The 23,475-nt window shown below is 38.7% G+C and overlaps 1 long non-coding RNA gene across 1 annotated transcript in view; it reads left to right on the top strand.

The window, feature by feature from the left end:
* LOC144984427 (uncharacterized) overlaps nt 1-20,108 on the top strand; it is a 123,163-nt gene extending 103,055 nt beyond the window's left edge. Inside the window, exon 3 of the long non-coding RNA XR_013648083.1 lies at nt 19,764-20,108. This is a non-coding gene — a long non-coding RNA (uncharacterized LOC144984427). The remainder of the gene's footprint in view (nt 1-19,763) is intronic.
* Nucleotides 20,109-23,475: the final 3,367 nt, after the last annotated feature.

Here is a 23,475-nt window from a genome sequence, read left to right as displayed (position 1 = left end):
TCACGAGGAACAGAGCTGTAACAAGCATGCAGCAAAGACTGAGGGCATCGAGCCGTTAGAAAAGGACCCTCATTTGCTCCAAAAGGCAATCTCTGTGAATGTGTTTTGGAAGCAAATAACAGGACATGCTTATGCTCAAATTTAGTTAATGATTCAGAAAATATCATGGTAATTTAATATAAGTTCAAACTTTTCAAAGTAATTATACATTCTCATAAACTAATTCTTCATATTAGAGAAATTGTTGCATCAGTCGGGCCCAATCAGGCAACACTAGTTTCTTTCTGTCAGCCCATGTCTAAACAGCCATAGTATCTGTGCCGTGACAGCCTGTAATTTCCCTCATGTTAGCTTAAATGAATGCCTTAATAAGGGTTATCCAATCTGCGCAACATGACATAATCTTGAGCAGAATAGCTGCATTACTTTGGTGTCATTGCTGAGCTTTTAATGCCTCAGTGATTGCCAATACTTCAAACATGGCCTGCAGCCAGAAAAGATGAGCACTATCAGTGGGGAGGGATGCTCTTTTTGATTTCAGATGAGTTGAGAGAAAAGAAAAAAGAAATCATCAGTTTAAAAAAAAAAAAAAAAGTATTCTTTTCTTATAATTTTCTGTATCTTTCAGCTGGGTGTGGAGGAGCAAGAATTGTGTATTTATTGCAGCTCTTCATTATCATTTTTGGTATTCTTTATGCATTGCAGCTTCAGCAACTTTGCAGAGTGCGTGGAGTGGCTGAGGGTTAAGCAAGTCTCTTTTAGGGATTCTGGCAACATTTGAAAAGCACAAATCTTGGCCCCATTAGGTGGAAAACTTACTCACCACAAGCACCCACCTGAAACATTTACCTTTTGTACAACCTGTTGTACTTTCATGTGTAAAAAGCACTCCAGGACACTTGGTTTTGAAGTTCCCCAGTTGAGGCAGCCTTTATGTGCTCCCACTCCCATGCAAGGGTTGCTCCTTTTGCTTTAATTACAGTGAGTGCGGCAGACCCCCCTTTTTTTTTTTTTAAATACATCAACCAGCAGAAGAAAAGAAGAAAATGCTAATTAGCACCATAATGTTGCTGACCGCGCAAGTTCCTTAGCACTGCTGAGTTTTATTGACATAAGAAGGACAATAGGAATCTGTATTCAAATGATTTGCTCTGCCCCTCATGTTTGGGTGCAGCTGCTGTGAAGACTGCTGCCTTCATCTTTTATCGGGCTGTTTGACAGAGTGAAATTAGACGTGACGATCTGAGGGAGTCAAAGATGTTTGCGTATGTCTTGTTTGTTTCCTATTTAATTGTGATGAAACTTGTAGGATTTCACCATGAAGGGATGCTTTTCTGTTTTACTTGTGTGAATAAAGAACAGAGGTTTCCATCTGTATGTTGGCATATGTCAGCCTCCCATCCTCCACTTTAAATGAATGCAGATAGGCCGTAATGTATGTTTCTGAGCTGAGAAGCTGTATATGTGTGCAAAGAAAAGGAGAGTAGAGAGTCAGAATCGGGATCAATACTATTGACCTGTTTACCTTGGTGCCGAGCAGCAAGGGCCAGCTCCACGGTTTACACTTAAAACACTAAAACCAGACTATTAGTAATACTTTGGTTCTTCTCTTTACTGATTAGGGCAGTCTATCCAACACACATGGTGAGGAAAGGATGATGTGTAAGAAATGTGTCCGGAGGGGGGGCAAATGGTTACAGAAAGGGAGCGAAGCCTTGGATTTAATCCTCTTGACTTAAAGTGACTGGGTTTTGCCCATGTCTCCCTTCTTGCCTCTACACCTGATGTGGTCACTCAACCTTATCGAGCTGCAGGGCACTGTGGTCCGCAAGTACTTGCCACATTCGCATCTCTCCACCCTCAGGCGCTTTTGTGCTGCCAGATTTTTACCTTCTCTCCCCCACCACCATCCCCACCCCTGCCTCTTTCTTATCCTCCTCCAAACCAGCAGAACAGAATTTCTTTAAATGCTTAATTTTCCCCCCTTTGGCTTTTCTTTTGCAAGTGCCCTCTTACTTGTTTGTCCATCGATTTTTCATCCTTCTCCTGCCACCCCCCCTCCCCTCATAACCCCCTCCTCCTTTTCCTCCTCTACTCGCCCTCCCCAACCCTGCAGCTTTTCGGCTGTGTCTCCCTGGTCTCTAGCCTTCTCCGTGCTTCATGCAAAGTGATTTATTTATTTATTTTCAGCTTGTTGCCTGGATAATTTTGGGTGGGTAATGACTTTCGATGAATCTCCTTTGCGCCTTTTGAATTCCTTTTCTTTCCTTTGCATCATCTGGGCTCAACTCTGTACACATCCCTTTTGTCCCATTTGCTCCCATGCACCCCCAGCCCCCCCCCCCCCCCCCCCGCTCGCTCTGACTCCAGTTTCTACTCTGTGCCAGTGTTTTTTAATTCCCCTAGATATTGGGGGTGCCTGGTACATGGATGTGCTTGTGTCTCTGAAGCCAGGCTGAGGAGGTGATTGACACCTGGCCCCTCTGCTGTTTGCGCTCCAGCCCTCCTTCCCCACCATACCTCTATTTCTCTGGCCATCTTTCCTGCGTCTGTCAGAATTTTTATAAACAGCATAAAAAAGGGAAATGGGGACAATGCAAGGAAGTGTACAAAAAGGCAAATGTATGTAAAATTACAGTAAAAATATCCTTAATTATGTTTTCCAAGAATATCTTAGAATCTTTTATTGAAAGTAATCTGCGTATTTAGTTGTTCAAGGTGATATCTAAGAGTGATACTGTCTGTTGTCCTATTTTTTCTTTAAGAAAGCTTTCAGTATTTTGTTAAATGTGCTGCTTTCAGGACTGTAGAGACAAAGATTTTCTTTAAATTAATGCTCTTGTTTTTAATGTGCACTCTGGCACTTGCATTTCAATATTTGAAGGACATTATAGCAGACTGATTTGAAAAAAATAATAATTTTTTTTATTCAGCATATAAACTTTGTCAGTAATAAGAAGAGCATTGTGCACGGTTTTCTCCACTTCTTTTAAAACAAACATGATTCTAGTCTCTGTTATTACTCTCTTTACACATAAACAAACTTAGAAAAACATTTCTGAAGTCAAAAGCTGTGTAAAATATCAGATTTTTGTTGTTTGAAGTTTTGTACTGCAGATAAGTCTTTTTATTTATATTTTTTTGCATTTAGGCACAGATGGGCAGATGTCAGTGTGGTAATCTGCTGCACGATCTTTCCAGAAGGGGACAGTAAAGAGCAGAGCTCTGCTGGGTCCTTTGTATTCTGAAGAAGGTTGAAAGGAAGACCTTTTATCTTATAATGTTCATCAAAAATCAATTAAATAAACTAGGATAAAGTAGAGAAGAAGTGAAAGAGGGTTATTTTAATTCTAAATATTGGTATATTAGCAGAGAAAAACTCAGAGTGTGAAGTTTTGATATAATGGTTTAGAATTTGAGCTCACACAGATGCGCTCAAACACTGTCTATGACTTTCTTTTGGCATATTCCAGAGGTCAGGGCAGAATTCATCTCCCTTAATCATGCAGATGAACATGACCTTGTCTGGCCTTGGCACCCCGTACATCAGTACCCTTATCGGAGCATTGCTTTGCATCTCTGATTGTGTTAAATCATGTTTTCCTATCATCAGCAGATGCTGGATGGACAGCATCCTTCTCTAAGCACATCCAAAGGGGGGGTAATTGCCAAGACCTCTAAAAGCCTTTCAGAAAGAAACCAGGAAATCAACATAATTCAGATGAAGGGGGATATCAAAGAATACAGTATGCTTGGCATTATTGGTTGTAAAGGTGGGGGCATGGAGGTGGAAAAAAAAAAAGCTGCAAGACTTTTAAAACGTAAGTCCTTGGCATTATTATGATGATGCGTTTAGCTGTGCAGAGTGGGCCAGCTCATTGGAGGGCCTCTAAATGAAGAGGTTGACCTTCAACAAGCCCTCTCTCTGTTCATTAGCTACGTGGTGCTTATCTACAATAATACTGCTGTGGAGAATATGAGGCCACTTGGCCTTACCAAAGTCAACTAGGAAATACAGGTGGAAAAAAGGGTTTGAATTTAGCTCAGAGTCCTGAAGTTTTTCCTCTGAGCACATTCCGACTAAAGCTCCCCAGCTGACAATTGAATTTTAAACCATGCCACTGAAATTATTGGAGAAAGTAGTTAACTGTGATTATAGAATCTTTGACTCACAAAATACATCTAGCATATGCAGTTCTTTTTTCATAAGAAAATGCAGACAACATGTTACTTTAGCACTAAGTTAGAGGCAAGAAAAGCTCCCATTCATACGTATATGAAAGCCCAGAACAGAAAAAAATGTAAACCTATTCTTGCTCTGTTCCATTTTTTCTGCTCATATCTCTTTTGGGGTATGTCTACATAAAATCAAACATAGTTCACTACAGTATTTTAAGGGGGGACATCTTAGTGAAGCTTTTTTGGGATCCATAATCTCAGCAACAGTTATTAATTTCACAGGCATAACTTTACCTGTGCTCATAGTCAAACTATGGTACCTTTTTTGATCTGAAAATACAGCATTACTAAAAACATCAAAGAACTCTTATATAGAAATATATTTTTTTGCTTATAGGCAACATAACTTTTCAAAGGTTTCAGAGAAAACTGGGAATGCAAATTATGTTTTTTTTTGTGTAGAATTACTTTAAAATGACCTGGAACTGTGTCATAAAGTGGAATAGAGCATTTGTCATGTATACATATACTTTTTTCAAACTAAAAAGTATTACTTAGATTTTTATCAATGCATTATTATCCATGCATATTTTTTTTCTTTTTGAAGCAAGGAAATGTAGAAACTAGGCATTATAATTATTTGGCAAAATGTTTTTGAAGTTTTATTTTTGAACTTAGTTATCTAATAATGTAACTTCTTTGATTCAGGTGGTGTATTGCTAAAACTAAATTAAATAATGTACCAACATGACTTCAAGAATACAAAAAAAAAACTCCAACAGGAGGTGAAGAAAGAAGCAAAATAATGTGTGAAGAACTGCAGGCGTTCCTTGACTCAGTTACTGTAAATCAGCAAGAAGAATAAGACTACAATAACTTTATGTCAGGGCTCACATTAATAAGAAAAGAACAAAAAGATTTACTCTAAATGGCAGTAATTCAATTTCTCTATTTAATTTAGCTTTTAAAGTATTCACAATTATTGAGGCCTCCTAAATTGCATTTGGTGCCTAAGCATCAAAACTTTGATGACCATCTTCTGCTGTTGGGATTTCCACTTGCCTGATTTTCATAAATCTCTGCCTTAAGTTCAAGTTAAATTTTTTTTGGCCAAACTTTTGAAGTAGTCTCCTCTCTTTTTATTATTTGGCTTACAAAAATGACTTCAGAAAAAGATAAGATAACCCCTGTGAAAAATATGAGAAATTTACAGAGTTCAAAAACAATAAAAGCTTTCAGATCTGTCCGAACAAGTAAATACAGGCCAGACTCAAGCACAGATACAGGGGTTTTGGTAAGGGTAAGGAGAAGAAAAGTGGGGGAGAGCAGACACAGAACATGGTCGATAATGTCAAAAGCGGATGACAGATCTAAAAGAATGAATATTGATCTTTAGAGGGCCTTTGCTCAGGCGACCTGTGGGAGGTCAGTCCATGTGATTATGCCACGGTAGGTCTAATGCAGAGCTAAGGGTGAGCCTAGTCTTGGTGCAAAAGACTCCAAATATTTGTAGTGACACAATTGCACCTAAAAACTGATTATAAAGTCTTCACTTTGCTGCAGCCATCATCCATATTTTCTTTCAACTGCTGGATTAGTTTCAAATTCCCTGAATATCCTGCTTTTTTGGTTGCTGTTTTTTGGAGACTATTCCATCATTTTCTTCTTTTTACAATTTCTTTTAAATCAGGTATTTATAAAATAAATATTTTGTACACAGCAGAAAAAATGGTGTGATCTTAAAAACAGATTAGACCCGAGCCTTAAGCCATTTATCACAGTGTCCTGCAAGATGATTATTGCTCCAGATTTTATTTAAATACACATCGTTTTATCTGCATAAATCCACATTTGAATTTCAGAAATCTGTTCCATGTCACATAAGCAAGCAAAGATAAGCTGATGCATTCTGAAGTATTTACCTGAAATGAGCCCCAGACAACTATAAGGGTGCAGACACACTACACTAATGTATGTGCTGTCTATTTATCTGTCTCGCTTTGGAAAAACAAATTCAAGCTGTAAAAGTTATGCCTGGATGTAATTTGTATACTATTGGGCTTATCCACTGGAGTCGAATGGCTGGTTTAATGCCCCACAGCAGTACCAATGTGCCTCTGACAAGCATTCACAGTGGTGCACCATGTAGGGCATCCCGTTTTGTCCTCTCTAAGATTTTACTGCCCATTGGTTGATCCTCACCTAAGGAACCCAAATGTACAAATGCTTTAGGCTAAGATACAAAACCTTTTGTTAGCAAAAGCATGAAGTTTTGTACAGACATATTCTTGTAGATCACACACATTAATGTGGTTGTCATTGCTCAGAGACATATAATAAGGTGAACTCAGAGTGAACCTGCTCTTAACATAAATAAAATTCTCCTATCTTTCCCAGGTCCCCCACCCTTTCCCAGTTTCTCTGCACATCCCGTCTCTTTTTCTCATGTTCATTCTTAGTATATGTCAATAGCAGACTGTCGCTTCTAGTTTTTCTCAATATTTTACGTAGGGTTACACAAAGTGTAAGCATTAACCCCAAGGACTGTTGCACAATCTGCAGTTCAAAACATGCAGCCATAAATAAATGCTGTGAAACACCTGGGGTCATGACTTGAAGAAGCCTGCCCTGCATTTGGCAAGTGTGCCAACATAATCGCAGACACTTCAAAGTGACTTTCCACACAGTTCTGATCATATATCATTAGATGAAGTCTCAGATCTTGGGGCTTCAGTGGGTTTCCTTCTACAGCATTTTTCCTTGTACATTAAGCCAAAACGTCCAGGAGCTCCTCTATAATAACAAATGTATCCTTCCTTGTTTGTTGCTCTTCTTATTTTTTATTAGAGAATTCATCCCTTTGCACTCTTTATAGCTCTTGGTCTGTTTGTAAGGTCCCATTGCCAACAGTTCCTGTTAACACGTGGAGTGCTTATTGATAGGCTATTCCCATTAGTGCTGTTTACCCGTCAGGGCTCCCTGCACTAATGAGAGAGCTTTGGGGAGAAAAAAAGGAGTAGGGACGGTTAACCACTAATGGATGTTTACATCCTCCCTGGATACTGCTGTGTATTCTGCTGTTTGCGCCTGTCCCACTACCACTGTCCCCATCCCCAGACCTGCTTACTATCTAATTGGTACATTGCAAAAGGGCTAGTCTAAGCCTGTTTGATTATGATTGATAAGTGGAGGTAAGGTTGGTGTTAGAAAGTGGGGTTAGCATTTGGGGTTATGGGCCTAATCGATATCTAGCGATCAGCCCCCTTTGGATGGCTGACTGCAGACAAGGGAGGGAGCTATATAAGGCTTTGAATTGATCGTGTATGAGGGTCGCAACATCGGCCCTACGTCAAAAGGATCATTTAGAGCACTATTAGTGCTGGTGGTGAAGGGTAATTGTGCCATTAGAGCTGTAAGTGATACTAAATTGTGCAGGTATGGTACAGGAACCACATCACATTGTGGACTGGCAAGTGATCTAATATAAATCTCCAATCAGGCATCTTAATAGCAGGTGTATCCTTGAGAAAAGTGCCCATCACGGTTTCAGTAAGACAGATAAGCTAGAAATACCTCAGCCCAACCAAGTCAGTCTGCCTGACTCATTTAATTTGTTCAAAAGAATGGCCTATATTGAATTTGTTTTATTGGAATTTTTCTTTATAATGAAAGTAAAGAATAGTTTTAGAAACAGTTGAACTTGGGTGGTTATTCTTGTAATTATACTCAAGCACACTCCTTTAAGAAGAAAAAAGTAGGACTTTACATTGCACTGGGCCATATTGCTCTACAGCTGGAAGATGGTGCACAGAGTAAATCAATTTGTGCTCTAAAACTGTTATTGCAGATTTTTTTTTTTATTAGTGTTAGACTATCTATAGACATTATTTATGTGAACAAAAAGACAAAGGAATTTTCTTTCTCTTTTTCTCTTCTGAGAAAGATCAGATCTCCAGAAATCCTTTTCCAGGTTGGTGTGGGTAAACTCCAATGAAAATTCTATATCCATATCTTAAATGCAGCTCTTTGCATTCCATATTACATTTTAAAGTCTAACTCTCATTTGCTACGCATAGAATAAACTTTTAAAAAGCTTACAACTCTTTAAAATAACCTTTTTTTATTCAATCACCTACAAATAAAACTGGAGACCAGATAAAAGACAGTGATTTTGTCTTCAACTTAAATTGTTGCTTTTACAAATGCCCTTGGCAGACCTTTAAATTAATCTAAAAAAACATAACAGTTTTTGTTTATCTGGAAAACTGTTGTTGAATGGACATTAAGGTAAAAGCACATGTTGTGAGAAGACCATATTAAATCAGCTCAGGAGAAGAACTGTCATACAGGTGAAACACAGAGGCTGTAAATGGTGAGTTTGTGTGATGAAAAGCAGAACAGACCAAAATTGAACGAAGTATTGCAATGCTTCAGTGCACCACCAAAGAAAAAAAATAAAATAAAATACAAGACAAAGTACTTTTTCTGTAAACTCAATGTATTTATTTATTTATTTCCCACTGGAGGAGCATTTCAATTCAATTAAATTCAATTTTATTTGTATAGCCCAAAATCCCAACAACAGTCATCTCAATGGACTTCATAATTGTAAAGTAAACATACAATTAAAAGGATTATGACTAGAATTCAATAGGAAAATACCAAACTGAACAAACTAAACAGACTAAACGAAACTGGGCATCCCTGCCCTTAGACCCTCCCTCATGGTAAGGAAAAACCCCTAGAAAAAATGGATTGTTGTTTTTTAGACAACTTTTACTTCTTTTTTAGCAACACTAAACATTTGCAATTCAGTTTTAATGCTGACCTTTTTTTTTATAAAGTGGAAATGAGATGAGAAATGTATCTAACAAACAAGATGTGTTAGCAAAAGGGAAGAAAGTTTTGCCCATTGAGCAGTACCAGAGATGGTTTCTTCATATGGTTAAAAAAAAAGTCAACTCAAAGTGCAAACCACTGTTAAAAAAAAAAAAAAAAAAACTAACAAGACAAGGACTAGTTATCAAATCCCTCAAGTTAAATGATCAACAAATGAATTTGATGCCATACAACAAATTACGTCTGTTTTTCTCTTTATTTCCCAGCTCCAGTTGTTACTGAATTTATTACCTTGACTAGAGAACGGGTTCATTTCCCTTATTTATTGTTATAGGTGCCAAATGCTTAGAATCAAAGACTCTAATCTGTTCTCTCTAAATTACTCTCATGTTTTCCTATTTAATACTTATCATAGTATTTTCCCAGCTAATTAAAACAACACATTAAACAAGATGACTGTTATAGATAGACATGTGCCTGCTTGCAAACACACACAAAAAGAGATAGAAATAGTTGTAGCTACAATTACCAGCCAAGCCTCTAGTGTCTCATTGGGTGTCTATTAAGAGGGGGCCTAGCTCATTGTAATGATGGCAGAGTTTAATTACTTCCACCCGGTGCCTGTTGTAAAACATGCTGATAAATGAGCCAACAGGACGGCACATCATTATTTTTCTATAGTGCCAGGCTTTTCATAGATGATGAGAGCAGAAAAGAGCTTCCCGTACCTGCATTAGCATGCCAGCAAATTGTAGCACAGGCGAGGAAAACACATTTGGCACTAGTGAGCATGTGTACATCGTGTGATTGTTGGTAACCCTTTGAAACTTATGGACCTATAGATGCCCTTGGAAAACACAATATTATCTGTTCCACAACTAATGTAAGTGAAAGCAAGTAATTAAGCCACTCATAAGATACACAGGAAATACAAAAACAGCAATGTCAAAACTCTTTGTTCTGACAATGTTTAAATCAATGCAACTGAGATGCACACAGGTTATCACAAACAAATACACGTAGCCATAAATTGTACACATTTAAAACAAAAACAAAAACAAAGAAAGAAAGATATGTGTAAATCCTCCCTGATTAAAGTCCTTTTCTACCAATTTCAAGTTGTTGAGGCAAATGTGCTCCATGCAATACTGTGGTCTATGATGAATCAAAAGGCCGATGAAGTTGAGGCTGGTTGTAGTTGGGTAGAGTTCCAAAACTAAATCATCTTTATTGTATAATGAACAGGTTTGTGGATTTATTAAAGATCCAGTACAGATGTGAAGTATCTGCTTGGCCTCTTGTCAGCCACCTCTGGGTCACACAGTTGGGTCACACAGGCATTTTGAACTTTGGGTCATTGACTTTGCCAACTTGACCAAGATACAAGGGTGAATAAGATTTTAGAAAAATAGACTCTAAATAACTCCAGTGATTAGAAAGACCATCCTTTTGATAACACTACTAGTTCATGACCAAAATATGCAGTAGTTTGATAAATATTTTCAGTTAAAATAGGACAGATTTGAAAAATTACATTTAACATTCTTAGTCTTAGCTTGTACCAGCAAGCATTGTCCTTTTCAATTATTTGTAGGTTATACTATGATAGTAATAGGTTACATTAAAAAGAGGTACCAGATTTGCAGCATTCACACATGAACACTTTGAAGGGAGGCTACCAAGGCAGAAAAGGGGAAATAACAAGATCTTGTTCTTGTACAAAACTTCAGTTATTCTAAATGATTAGCTGTTGCCATAAAGCAGCACCTAATAGCCTGACATTTCTCAGCCAAGTTAATATTAGCATTGTGACTTTATTCAGACACGTTGTACTGTGTCATGTTCCTTTTACTAGGAGGTATTTCTTGTCCTATTGACTGAAAATGACAATGTTTGTTGTACAAGACCCTCAGTGATTCCATAGAGTGCAGAAATGCTGATGCTAATTTAGTGGCTGCATAATGAGTTTTACATGGATTTGATTAATAGGGTGTAGAGTTGTTGTACATCAACAAATGCTACTGTGGTATTGTTCCACTTCACCTTATGTTAAATACAAATTGATTCCAATGCATTTTTAATGACCAACTAATTGGTGATTAAACTTGTAAAACATGGCCTGTTGCAGCCTTGGCAGAATCACAGGATTGTTGAGTATGAAGATGGAGTTTAAAGGGCATAGTCGTCCCAGCATCCACAACTAAATGTCACAGTTGTCTGTTAATGTGTCAACCAAATCAAACATGCACAGTGGTCGAAGGGTGCTAAGTGACAGGTGACCTTGGTGTTGTGATGGAAGACTCTGCTGCTTTTTCAGTTCTCTGATCTTGAAGTGGAAAACCCTCTCCAGTCCCGTCTAGAGATGCCTGCCCAACCAATTAGACATGAAATGGCACTGACACTCACACTACACTTATCAAAACACCCAGCAACTATGTTTATGAATTCAGATGAAACACACTTTTTTGCCTCAAGGCCATGTCACATATTTTGCACATATTGCATGCAGGAAAACTTGTCATACGTGAATATACATGGAAAAAGTGAGAAAAGTTGTGGTTTTTACGTAAAAATTTTACAAATGTATCAGTAATGAACAACATTAAAACTAAGGAAGAAGTAATCACACAAAGAACATGTTTATTGAACTTCTTCACTTTGACATTCAGAGCACTGGGTAGAAATTACATCGCGTCAGCACCTGCCGCGGGTCCAGCCCGGCACACATCCAGAATTTCATCTGCGCCTGCCGCACCTGGCCACCTCCCGCGTGGTCACAGCCTCGCTAGAGACATGATCTACTTGGTATAGACTGCTGGAGGGGTGAAAGATTGGCCAATTTATATACCCATCACACAATAGGCCAATCATGCATGACTTGTGTGTGATTATTCACTTTATATGCAATTAATTGGTAATTAGTGCATCAGTTACATCATTTAATGTGATCTGTGCACTCTTTATACAATATAAAAGTTGTACAATCGTGGTACATGCGTGAAAAGTTCCTCAGACACATGTGAACATCACAAGAGGCCCTCGGCTGCAATCTGTGTGTTCATTTGCTGGACAGGGCAAAAGAAAGACATATGTGTCCTGATCAATACCTTTCATTTTTAACTTCTTTTGGTCAAATGTCAAATATGTGCACAAAATGTTTTACAATTCACTCTTTATGGAAAAAATGTCCTTTATCCTCTGTTTTCACAAGCAATATACGCCAAAAATCCCAATTGGATGAGTCATTGAGGGTCCAGACACCTGGCTGGGTAATCTGCATCTACATCTATTATTGGGACCCCACAATGTTCCATAATGGTCTGAGTAGTCAAGCATATAAATAAAGGTGAAGCAAAATGACTGCCTCTGTCTTGACAGAAGTGCTGAACCACAAAGAACACCTTGAAGGGCATGTTAACTGTCAATACAGTTCTGTGTAAACCCTTCTAATTAACATAAAACTAAACAGCTCCCCGGTTGGCCACTATATAACCCCGGCGCTGTCTCTACTCAACCATTTGCAATCTTTTTTTTTTACTCCCACAGCTTTGGATGACGTCATGCATTCTTGCCACAAAAAAAAAAAAAAAAAATAGTAAACAGCATTTCACCATGTGCTTGCATAGAGGTGATTACAAACTAATGCACATGCATAATGACATTCTCGGAACTTCTGAAAAAGACTTGTGAGAAACCTCTGTGCAGTCCTTACAAATTATATAAAAAACCTGTATTCACATTTGGTGTACACAGAATAATGCTTGCACACACAAGTGCACACTCTCACACAAATACAAATCTTAAAAAATCCTATTTGCTATGCGACTGAACATTGCAAACATTGAGTGGCTTACCCCTGTTTCCTAGGCTCATGGTAATACTACATGAGATTTGCGATGCAATGGGGAGATGGATATTGAAGGCCTGTCCTCAGATCTCATGGTCATGCACCCCATTAGGGCTTGGTGTTGACGCTGTTGCTATCAAAGCTGAAGTAAACTGCTCAGCAGATGGTTGTATGCCTAAGCACAGAGACAGATTAGAGATCACATTTGCTGCTCAAAGACACCAATATATCTTGTAATTAGGATGTGTGAGTAGGCAACAGGGAGGTAAAAACAAAGTATACCTTTTGCTTTGTACACAAGGCACCGTGCAGCAACTGCCTTTAAATTAAGAGTGCATTCTTTCTGGAATTTCATCTGTAGTGAAGAATTTCATCATAAAGGTTCTCAGACCTTACAGACTGGAAACCAATCTAAATAGGATAATTTCCCTCAAACACAACCAAAATGATGAAAAAGCCCAAGTTGAATGGGTAGAGAGATTGAACCTTGTGCTGTATGTGCTGAATGAACCTAATGTGTTTGCGTTTTGAGATAACATGCAGTAAATACCCACATTCTTTTGCTCATCACAAAAAACCAATGGCAGCTTTCACATTTGCTTCCCATCACTTGTGATTCTTGGTATGGTGCTATTTGTGTTAGAAACAAGACTGCTGCTCTGTTGTAATTGTCTGGCTCTTGCAAAGGCCACTCATCTTTCATTCCCCTGCCAAAACAGATACATATTGGTTGAGGTGAAACTAACATGCTTAGTTGTTGTCTTCCTGCTTTTCCATTCTTCAGAGAGACTTAGTTCTGGTGTGGATTTGCTCCCTCTGTGCCTTCAGCTAAATGCCTCTGTCTAAGGGAGAGGAATGGCATCAGATGGCAGCAGTTCAAAGTTTGGTTCCTTTTCAGTGGAAGCTCCTCTATGTAAAATGCTGGAGGAGGTTGCCATCTACCTTTCATCCTGTATTTCTTTTTTGAGTTCCCTTAATTCGTATTTTACCCCCACCCTTTGTGCTTTCATTGCTGCACAAATATGGTTGTTCACGATACACTTGGACCATTTGTGAAATGAACATGATATAAAGAAAAGTGAGGATGGATAACTCAAACAATTGCAGATTGTATATTAGACTGAGTTTAAAGAGATAATAGTTTTTTTTTAGTTTTTTTTTTTAAAAGAAGGTTGAAATGTGTTTAGCAGTGAAAATGTCTTTCAATATCAAAAGGTTCCTGATCTAATTGCAGCCACACTTTCTCTTTAGTGTTGAATGGAGGTTTAAGGTTTGTGGAAAGACTCTACCGTGAAAATCTGCCAAGGATGGTTTGAAACTGCAGAACATGGAACGCGAATGAGCCGGGATTAGGAAAGCCTGGAGCCTTTTCTTCGTTTACATGTCATAGGGTATTTGTGATCTGAATGGAGCTCAGTGGGCAGCACATGCCTGTCAATGTCATGACAACTTTAGGGCTGGACAATGACAAGGCTTCATGCCTCCTTTACAAATCCTAACATTCCAATACTGTCACTCCTCTTCCTCACTTTCCCTCTTTACCTCAGCTTTTCTTTAACACTTTCCACAGGGAAAAAAAAATCACCTTTTGTTTATTTTTCACTTAACAGTAGTGCTGAATTTTGCACTGACTTTGAACCCAATGGCTTTTCCCATTCAAAGAAATTAGAGATATTTAACAATTAGGACCTGAAGTATATGTCCCCCTGATTCAAATTTGACTTTCTTCAATTTAGACTCCTTTATAGTGGCAGCAAATTGATGTAGTCTTTTGTGATTGCATAGATAGGGTATATATTAGACTTAAATAGTAATGAACACAGGGTTTATCTGGAACTCTCTTTTCCGAAAAATAATAGAGTAGACATATTAAAAAAAGATGCATTTATATATTTTGTTTTTACATTGAAAAAAAAGCATTCAAATGGTAATTCAAAAGAAGATCCCCTTTGTTTAAAACAAATTATTGTGAAACCTCTTAGTATTGCTGGTAATGGGCACTACTCAGTATGCAGCTACTGTTTATGCTGTCATTGAGAGTGCAGGCTAGTGTATGATAACTGTTGTGTTTGCTGGTCATCTTCCAAAATCTTTGGTCCAAATCCCTAATAACCTTACTCTGCTTCTATCATGGTTTTCCTTTTTCACAATAAACAACACCCCAAAAACTGTTGGCTCACTCGAAGTTTCCTGCATATTGTAAATCCACACATTTTTTAAGTGCTTAGGTTTTCTTTTTCCTTTTAGCATGTTGTTGCCTCACCACCATGACTATGTCTTTGATCCTCTTTGTCTAGTTTTTTGCATATGAATGCCCTCATATTGAAAACGAGGGTTTATGTTTCTATTCCAAAGTCATTTATGATCCATATGTCTTAATTTTAAAACAAGATAGATCAATCAGTTCTCTCAATTGAGGCAAAAACACTTCTAACTGTTCGGAACACGTCCTGAAGACAAAACTTTTTGTTGTTGTTGATAATTTCAGAACCTTTTATCCATATTCAAAACTCTCTTAATCAATTTTAGAGTCACAGGGTTGCTGGAGCATATCCCACTTTGCACTGTTGTGCAAAGGTGAGGCACGCCCAGGATGGTACCCCGGCCACAAAGAGAAAAAACAACTGCACACACCCACATTCACACCAAGGGACAATCTAGTCACTAATTGACTTAAGACGCATGTCTTTGGACAGTGGGAGAAAGGTGGAGTGTCTGGAGAAAACTGAAGTTATGTGGTGAACATGCAAACTAGAACCAACCAAGAAAAAAGGTTTATGCAAAATTATATGTGACTGAGGCCTGTTTGATGAAAATGACTGATGAGATGTTTAGTATATGCCAGTTAGGTATATGCACACCCATCTGCACTGCCCATTAGATTTGTTGGATTGAAGTGACTTTTGGTAAGACAATTGTGCTACTGGGTAGTGTTTCAAAGGGTTTGGTTAGCTGCATGCCTATGTCAACCTTGCCGTGACATAAAATAATGCAGGTCAGCATCTGGGTGTGAATTTATTGTCCAAGCCCCAGTCTTTGTGTTTTCATATGTGTGCACTGATGAGCATGCATGTTAAGGGTCCATATGCTAACCTCATTGAGTGATTGTTGTCTCTTCTTTTTGTTCTGTTCTTAAAGCACACCATACTTGCACATGCTTTTCATCTGCAGTCAATACCTATTGAGCTGTTCTTAAAAGGGAAATGACAGCAGGTTCATAACTTCCAAGGCTGATCGATAAAAACTGAACTCAGTAGCTCAGCCCTTCATTTCTTGAATTGTTGGACTTTGCAAGATGTCCTCTCCCAAAAACAGACAGTAAGCTTGACTGAATGGAGACTATAAAACAAACGCAAATTTTAGAACACCGTTTTCAAGGGTCTATTATTTCCATAAAGTTAATTAGTTTTATGTAACATTTCAGGATCAGCACATCATAAATGTGAGTTTTTTTAAAAATGGTTTTAAGAAATACCATATTTTCTGCACTGTAAAACACACTTAAAAAGCCTTAAAGGGCCAGTACCGTGCAAAATAATTTTTTCAGCTTTTAATTGTATTATAATGTCCATTCCTCGCGAAAAGAAACCCCAAAGGGGACTTTCACACCATTCTAAGTATTCCTCTAAAAATCTGTGCTCAGTTTTTTTCAGTGCACTTTTTCATGTTTATTTATTTAGTTTGAACCAAGCACTGTGTTCTGCATTCACATTGGCTGTCTCCTCCGTCCAGTGTTCCCATAAGTTCAGCCAGAGTTGGCCAGAGTTACATAAATCTTCGATCTTGAGCAGATATTTGTTTTCATTCTAAAATGCTAGACTTATTTTTCTTTAAAGATTTGAACTGGGAGGTTAAACAAGAGAGAAATGTGTAAAAATACTCGTCTGAGAAAAGTCTATAAACTGTGTATTGAGTTTTACTGCCATTAAACATCTATGATCTTACTTTGCACCATTTCACCTATCGCGGGTTATTTTTAGAATGTAAGCATCGGGAACAATGAGGGAACACTGTAAACTCCGCTCTGTCAAAATGTTTGATTGGCTGTTATTGTGAATACATAGATGGCTAAGGTCCAGTGGTGTCGGACTGTGTTTTGTTATACGTGTTAACGGCGTTGGGAGTTAGTCATGTCGGTTTTAGTGCTATCAGTGAGTTTTTTTTTAACGTGTTGCACACAAAATTAGGAGGTACAGGAATTGTGAATATGCTAATTGTGTGTTACAAAGAAGTTCTACAGTTACTGTAAACCCAGTTAAAAACTGACTGACTTACAAACTCATCTCTGACTCTTTTTTTTCTTGCTTAATGCTTCTTATAGTTTAGTGCGCCTTGTATATTACATTATTTCGAAAATAGACCATTCATTGATGATGTGACCTGTAGTGGGGAAAATATCATATAGCGTCCAAATGATAATATTAATCTAGTCAAGTAACATCAACTATTTTAATGCATTTTTGTTCAGTTTGCATGTATTTTTAAATTGTTTTTCTGCACCACAAATGTACAAAATGTAAATTATTTTGACTTTTTTAGCTTTAATGTCATCACAGCCTTGATTTCTCAGAGATCCCCACTGTTCAAAAGGGTTAATGCAGAAGACAGAAGGAGTTTTGACCAGGAATCTCTGAAAGCTAACAGCCTCCAGCTAAGGAGAATAGGAAAAACTTGGCTGGTGGGGGGAATAAATGATAAATATCTTTTGTTTTTGTTTTTCATCTCAAACATTAGGAAGGAATAAACTCCCTTGTGAAGCTTGAAGTGCTGAACTCTGCCTGCGTCCGGCAGCTACCAGCCGGCAAGCAGCTGTGGCTCCAGCACTTTGCTCTGTATCTATGACTCCTCTTTTTTGATGCTTTCTCCCTCGACCTCCCGTTCAAAGCAAAGTTGGCTCCTTATTTATGTGCAAATTTGCTCTTAGGCCCTACGAGGGTGGCGCGCATGCTGAATCTCTCCTTTCTGGGCTTTAGCAGATTATCCCGCTGCTCCCTTTGGTCCCTGTCGCCTTAAGCCCTGCTGCCCCGACCTTTTGTCATTGAGACTTTCTCTTCTTGCCTTGGTGTCTTTCTTTACCTCTTCTCTCCCCCTTTCACCATCTCTCTGCATACCCCCCCCCCACCCAATCTGCAATGCCTAAACTCTCCTTTCCCTCTGAAGACGCCATCACCCCACCAGCTCCTGATATTCCTTCTCCGTATCGTCCCTTGCCTCTCTCGTTCATCTCCTACCTCCCTCTTCTCTCCCTCCTTTGCTCTGTCTCAAAGGGCCATTATATCGTCTCTTTATGGACAAAGGACCCTGGAGAGACAGAGGGAGAGAGGGAAGAGAATGAACATGGCTGGTGCTTTGCTGCTCTCTCATTCATAATCGATTTAAAGTGGCCCACATGGAGCTCTGAAGGCTAATCGATAGTCTTTTTTCTCTTTTTTTTTTTTTGCTAGTCTTTTTTCTTGACCGTCCATTTTGTTGCTGACTCTGAGAAAACACGATGGAGGAGTGAAATCGAGGGATGGGGGACAGGGAGGACATGTTGGGAGAGGACACCCCCTGATAACTTGCCTCGAGGGGTTGTGGAGTATTGATATACATTTGTGTTTTGAAGTCATGTTTGGACGCCTGTTCAACTATAGACTCATTAAAAAAAAATTGTTTTTAACATGCTTTTGTAGCATTTTTTTCTTATGATAGAGGACATATAAAAAAATACAAGATTAAGGCTTTGTCCGAATTCTCATCCTAATCCCTATTTACTGACAGACTATATAGTGTGGGACTTTCTAGTGACCTGAATTTTGGATGCAATTCGCATCCCATGTTCTCTACTTTTTCTTAACGGCAAATATGATGTCACTGATTTCCCAAAGTTAAAACCTAATCAATAAAAGCATTTTGCAATGATTATTTATGAACCCCCTGTGTTCCGATGATGAAAACAATGTTCTATTGAATAAAATACATTTAAATAATTTTTTCCAGCAAAAATTGTTCAAACGCAATACATTATGGCCCATATGAGCCAATCTAGCTGAGCATTGAAGCCCACTGGTTTTTCACAAAGACTTCTAGGAAATTTCTAGGGCAGTTCATTTAGAAATAGTAGATTTAGACAGTGTGGCGAATGCACTATATAGTGAAGTGAAGGAATTTAGACATAGCCTAAAATTCAATTTCCTAGTATTTCTTTATTTAAATTGTTGTGAATCAGGATCAGGCAAAAAAGCAGTTTGAAAAAGCGTGTAGCTTTTACATAGAATTTACAATTGACAGGCCACAAGCTCACTGCTCCTCTCCATTCTGATAGAGCCAGTTCCAAACAAATAGGTCCATATACATCTTCATTTTTCTCATCCGAGATAGCATCTGGGATCAGACGGTTTTGAGCCAGATGCTAAAAACTCGTCTGGATCTCCCTGATATTGCTTACCATTTTTGTTGCACCGCTAAAGTTAGCTTGGGGTTGTTGGGGGCTATAAGCTAGCGGGAGAGAGTGTGAACAAAGTGATGATGGGAAATGAAGAAGGCTTACTCTGCTCCAACAGTCCCGCAAACAACTCAGAGGTGGTTAATTTCTCAAGAACTACTGCTGAAACTGTCCTAGAAATGACATACGTTTTTTTAATTTTGTTTAAAAATTGCATAATTGAAATTAAAAGACCACTGTGAACGTTTTTCCTTTAGATCAAAAGATGATCGGACCTTACGTTTGTGCATTGGGGTGGGTTGTGTGTGTGGGGATGGGGGGGGGCGTTGGAGTATGGGATTGGAGCAGCAGAGCTTAGAAAAACACAGAGAATGTAATCAAGCAGTGTGACCTCCGCCAGCCCCATCTGTATCCCTACACCATCCTTTCATCACATGCCACCCATCCCACACGATCACCCCTTTTCTCCTGCAGGTGCTTCCCTGCTGGGTGAGGTTGCTGAGCAAACAGAAGACAAAGAGTAAACTCCCTCTCTCCCTCACCTCACAGTATGAGTGTATGGGTGGATTTTGGCAGAATCAGCCTCCTAAGCCACTTCATTGTATTCTTCACCATCTTTCTCCTCTCACCTCTGCCCTTTCTCTGTCTTTTGCTCTGTTCTAATATCGTATGTGTCTGGCTTCTGTCTAAAAAAAGTGTCTCCAATACGATTATTAATAAAATATATATCACACAGTGTACATATGTATTTTCGACTTTGGGAGAAATAGACAAGCAACTCTAGTGCATCCAATGACCACTTAATTTTTTTCTGCAAAGCTCATTTGATTGGACTTAAAAACTGTGTAGAAAATATTTTCCAGTCAGTATACACTGTTCCTTAGTACCAGTATGAACATTTTATATTTAAAAGTATTATTGAATTGCACAGTCTTATTCAGACCAGGAAGGTCTAGTTGAATTGCTTTGATGTGAAAAGCTAATTAATATCACACTTTAATTTTATATTGCACTTTTCAGAGAGTAAATTATCTGACACTTTAAACAGCTGCTCATTTTGGGGCAGTGTTGCCCCAGATGGGCACTGACGAGCTAGGAAGAAAAGGCACAAAGAAGAAAACCCCACCCAATGTAGCATACAGTCTTTTGAAAGTCATAAATCACTGAGCACCTGCACCTCCTCGCATCTCAACATCTGCTTCCAAATTAGTTTCCAGCTTCCGTTGGATCTTTTTGGAACGGTGCTTACCTTTTTTTTTTTTTGCACTCATGGGTTTGCCCGATGGGCTACATGACATTGGTACAACAGCTTTAAGCACAATGCCATTTCTGTTCAAATGATGTGAATTTATAATTGCCAGTTGATTATGACCGACTTGATATTTTCACTGATTGTCATACAATATTTGATATTTTTTTCTGATTTTATTGTTTTTGTTTTTGTTTAAAACATTCTTTTTCAGATAATAAAATCAAAAAGAAACAAACATTGTGTGCCATTTCCTTGTAGCTGTACTTGTTCTTATTCTAATGACAGTAAAAACAATTCATTCATTCCTTTTATTTCAAACAAAATACCTAATAACTAAAGCAACCAACTGCACTTCCAGCTAGGAACTTTAACAACCTCTCTTAATTTTGCATATTAAGTCTTTTGACCAACTTTTCCTTTTTCGCCCCCTCAACAACATAGCAGAGAAACGATTACAATGAAACGGCAATGGAATGTTTCCACCTCTCTTTATACTAGCCCACTGTTAACTGTGTGGTAATTACAGTATGTTTCCACTTCATTTTCCCTTACACTTTAATAGCCTCCTAAAAAAACGCCTTTAAAATATAAATGACAGACAATAAAATGGCAGTAAATGTTTCAAATGGGTATAAATGGCTATCCATGAAACAAGGATGCTGACAGGTACTGCCAGGCTGCATGAGGTTTAGAAGGAGAAGAAGTGGAAATAGTAGAGATGGAGATAAAGGGGGGGGGGGGAGCAGATGGATAAACATACAGGAAACGGTGGGAGAAGATGCAGCCCAAAGGCAAACTGCTCCCACGGGCCTTTGTTTGTTGTGTCTGCGTTGGACCATTGTTTCGGTCCCTATTAACCTCTTGGCCCCCTGTGCAAGAGCGGGAAAGGGAGGGCGGATTCAAAATGACAGACATGGCCCAGTGACATTGGAGGTGAGGAGTGGTTTTAACAAGGGCTTAGGGGCAATGGGGACCCTTGCTGTCTGGCTAAATAAGAGGGGGTTGCATGTGAGAGTGTGTCTGTGTGTTAAGACAGCAGAGGGGGGTTTGTCTAGCTGGCCAGAAGGGGGAGGAGTTTGTCAGCTGTAGACAAATACTGGTAATGTGATATCTGCCGTCTGTGCACCTCAGACAAATCATTTTCATCTTCCTTATATAAATGTCAAGCTTCTAGGCGGTCACTTGACAGTTTTATTTCTTACAGAACGTTTGTGTTTAGTTATGAGAAATAAAGGGGAAAAAAGTTTTAGGGCTTTGAATTGTTAGATTTAAAAGTATTGAATATTTTCTACCAGAATGTTTAAGGTTTTTTTTGCATTCAGATACATTAAAAACTTCAAAGGTTTATGAGTATTTTGCCTCATTTGAAGGTTAATTTAACTCTTTGTTGGATTGAATTGTTTTAAGGGTGCCCAAATCCAGGCCTTGTGTCCTACGTGTTTTCCAACCAACCAGCCGTTGAAGCTCCTTGCTGGTTTAAAACACCTTAACCAGGTAATCATCAGCAGATAATGCAAGGTTTCTGGAAAACCTGCAGGGGGTTTTCAAAGGCCTAATCCAGGCCCTTGAGGCCTGGATTGGGCACACTTTTTTATTTTATTTTTTATTTTATTTTCAGAATTCCTGTGGCAATTCTCTAATGATGGAAGACAATAATAATAATAATAATAATAATGTTAAAATTGGATTTCTGAGTTTTCTTTAACAGAATCATTAAGTATGGTGCTACAACCGATGGCCCACAATCTCCATGCTCTGCTCCAGTCTGATGCATCTTGCAGACTTGCAGACATCTGAGCTGGCAACTGACTCAAAACTGGACCGCTGGATAGCTCCGATATTGCTAGCCATTTTTGTTGCGGTTGGGAGTGCGAGGGGTTGTAAGCTATAGTGGAAGAGAATGTAAATAGATGAGTGATGGGAAATGGGGAGGGCTTACCCTGCAACAACAGTCCATCCCACAGCTCAGAGGCAAATATCTAATAAACTCCTGCTGCTCTTCAGAAATTATGTCCTTACAAACAACTTTTTTTGTTTTTTTTTAAGGCTAAAAACAGGATAATCATGATTAAAAGACCACTGAGAACACTTTGACATCTAAAGATGATTGGAGTGGGTCTTTAAAATTCTGAGGGTTGTTAAAAATGGAAATAACACAAGTAGGAACTGTAGATTTCTGGACTTTCACAACTTCATGTACCTCGAATGTACCTGTCTATTTTTTATTGTGAGTGTTGGATTTAGAGAAAACAGTTTCAAATTATCTAAAAGGCAGGTTTGGTGATACAGACATTTCTGAAACAGTCAGACATTTCTCATTGGTTTTGAAAGGCAGACGGCCTTTATCCCTTAAAAGTCACTGACCTTCGTAGCTGAATGTAGCATTGCATGAGTGTGTCACATTAAGACCCCACAATGAAAAAGCTTTGGTCCTTTTTGCATGAAAACACACCATTTATTCCAAACAAAGAATGCAGGCTCTGCCTCCTGTTCAAGTGTCGCAGGATTGAGAGAACATGGTCACACACCCCTGAGAGTCTTACCTGAGCTTTAGTCAGGAATGAACTGATAGCATTTTACCACACATTGAGAGTCAGTAGGAAGGCGAAGCTGCAGGAATGCACCCCTAAGAGGATGAACCATGGGATTTAAAGTCCAGTGGATAGGGCAGAATGTCTGATATACAAGGTAAAAGTCCTATGGATCAGATGAAGCTGTCAAAGAGGGTACTGAGAGGAGAGAACCACAGGGAGAAGGGAGCATGGAGATGGAGGACGGGCGGAGAAGCTTGACGGATCACAGAGGCATAGAGCTTAGGCTGAGGATCAGAGTTATTTTACAGGAAACTGAAAAAAGGTGGGAAGAAAGAAAAAGAACCGTGTGTGTGACTTGATGATCAATGAGTTGAAGAAACAAAGTTTTCCACAAAATAAT

This window comes from Oryzias latipes, chromosome 16 (assembly GCF_053564925.1).
Source record: "Oryzias latipes strain Hd-rR chromosome 16, Olatipes_Hd-rR_3.1".
Classification (NCBI taxonomy): Eukaryota; Metazoa; Chordata; class Actinopteri; order Beloniformes; family Adrianichthyidae; genus Oryzias; species Oryzias latipes.
This window is presented reverse-complemented; position numbering and strand designations above follow the sequence as displayed.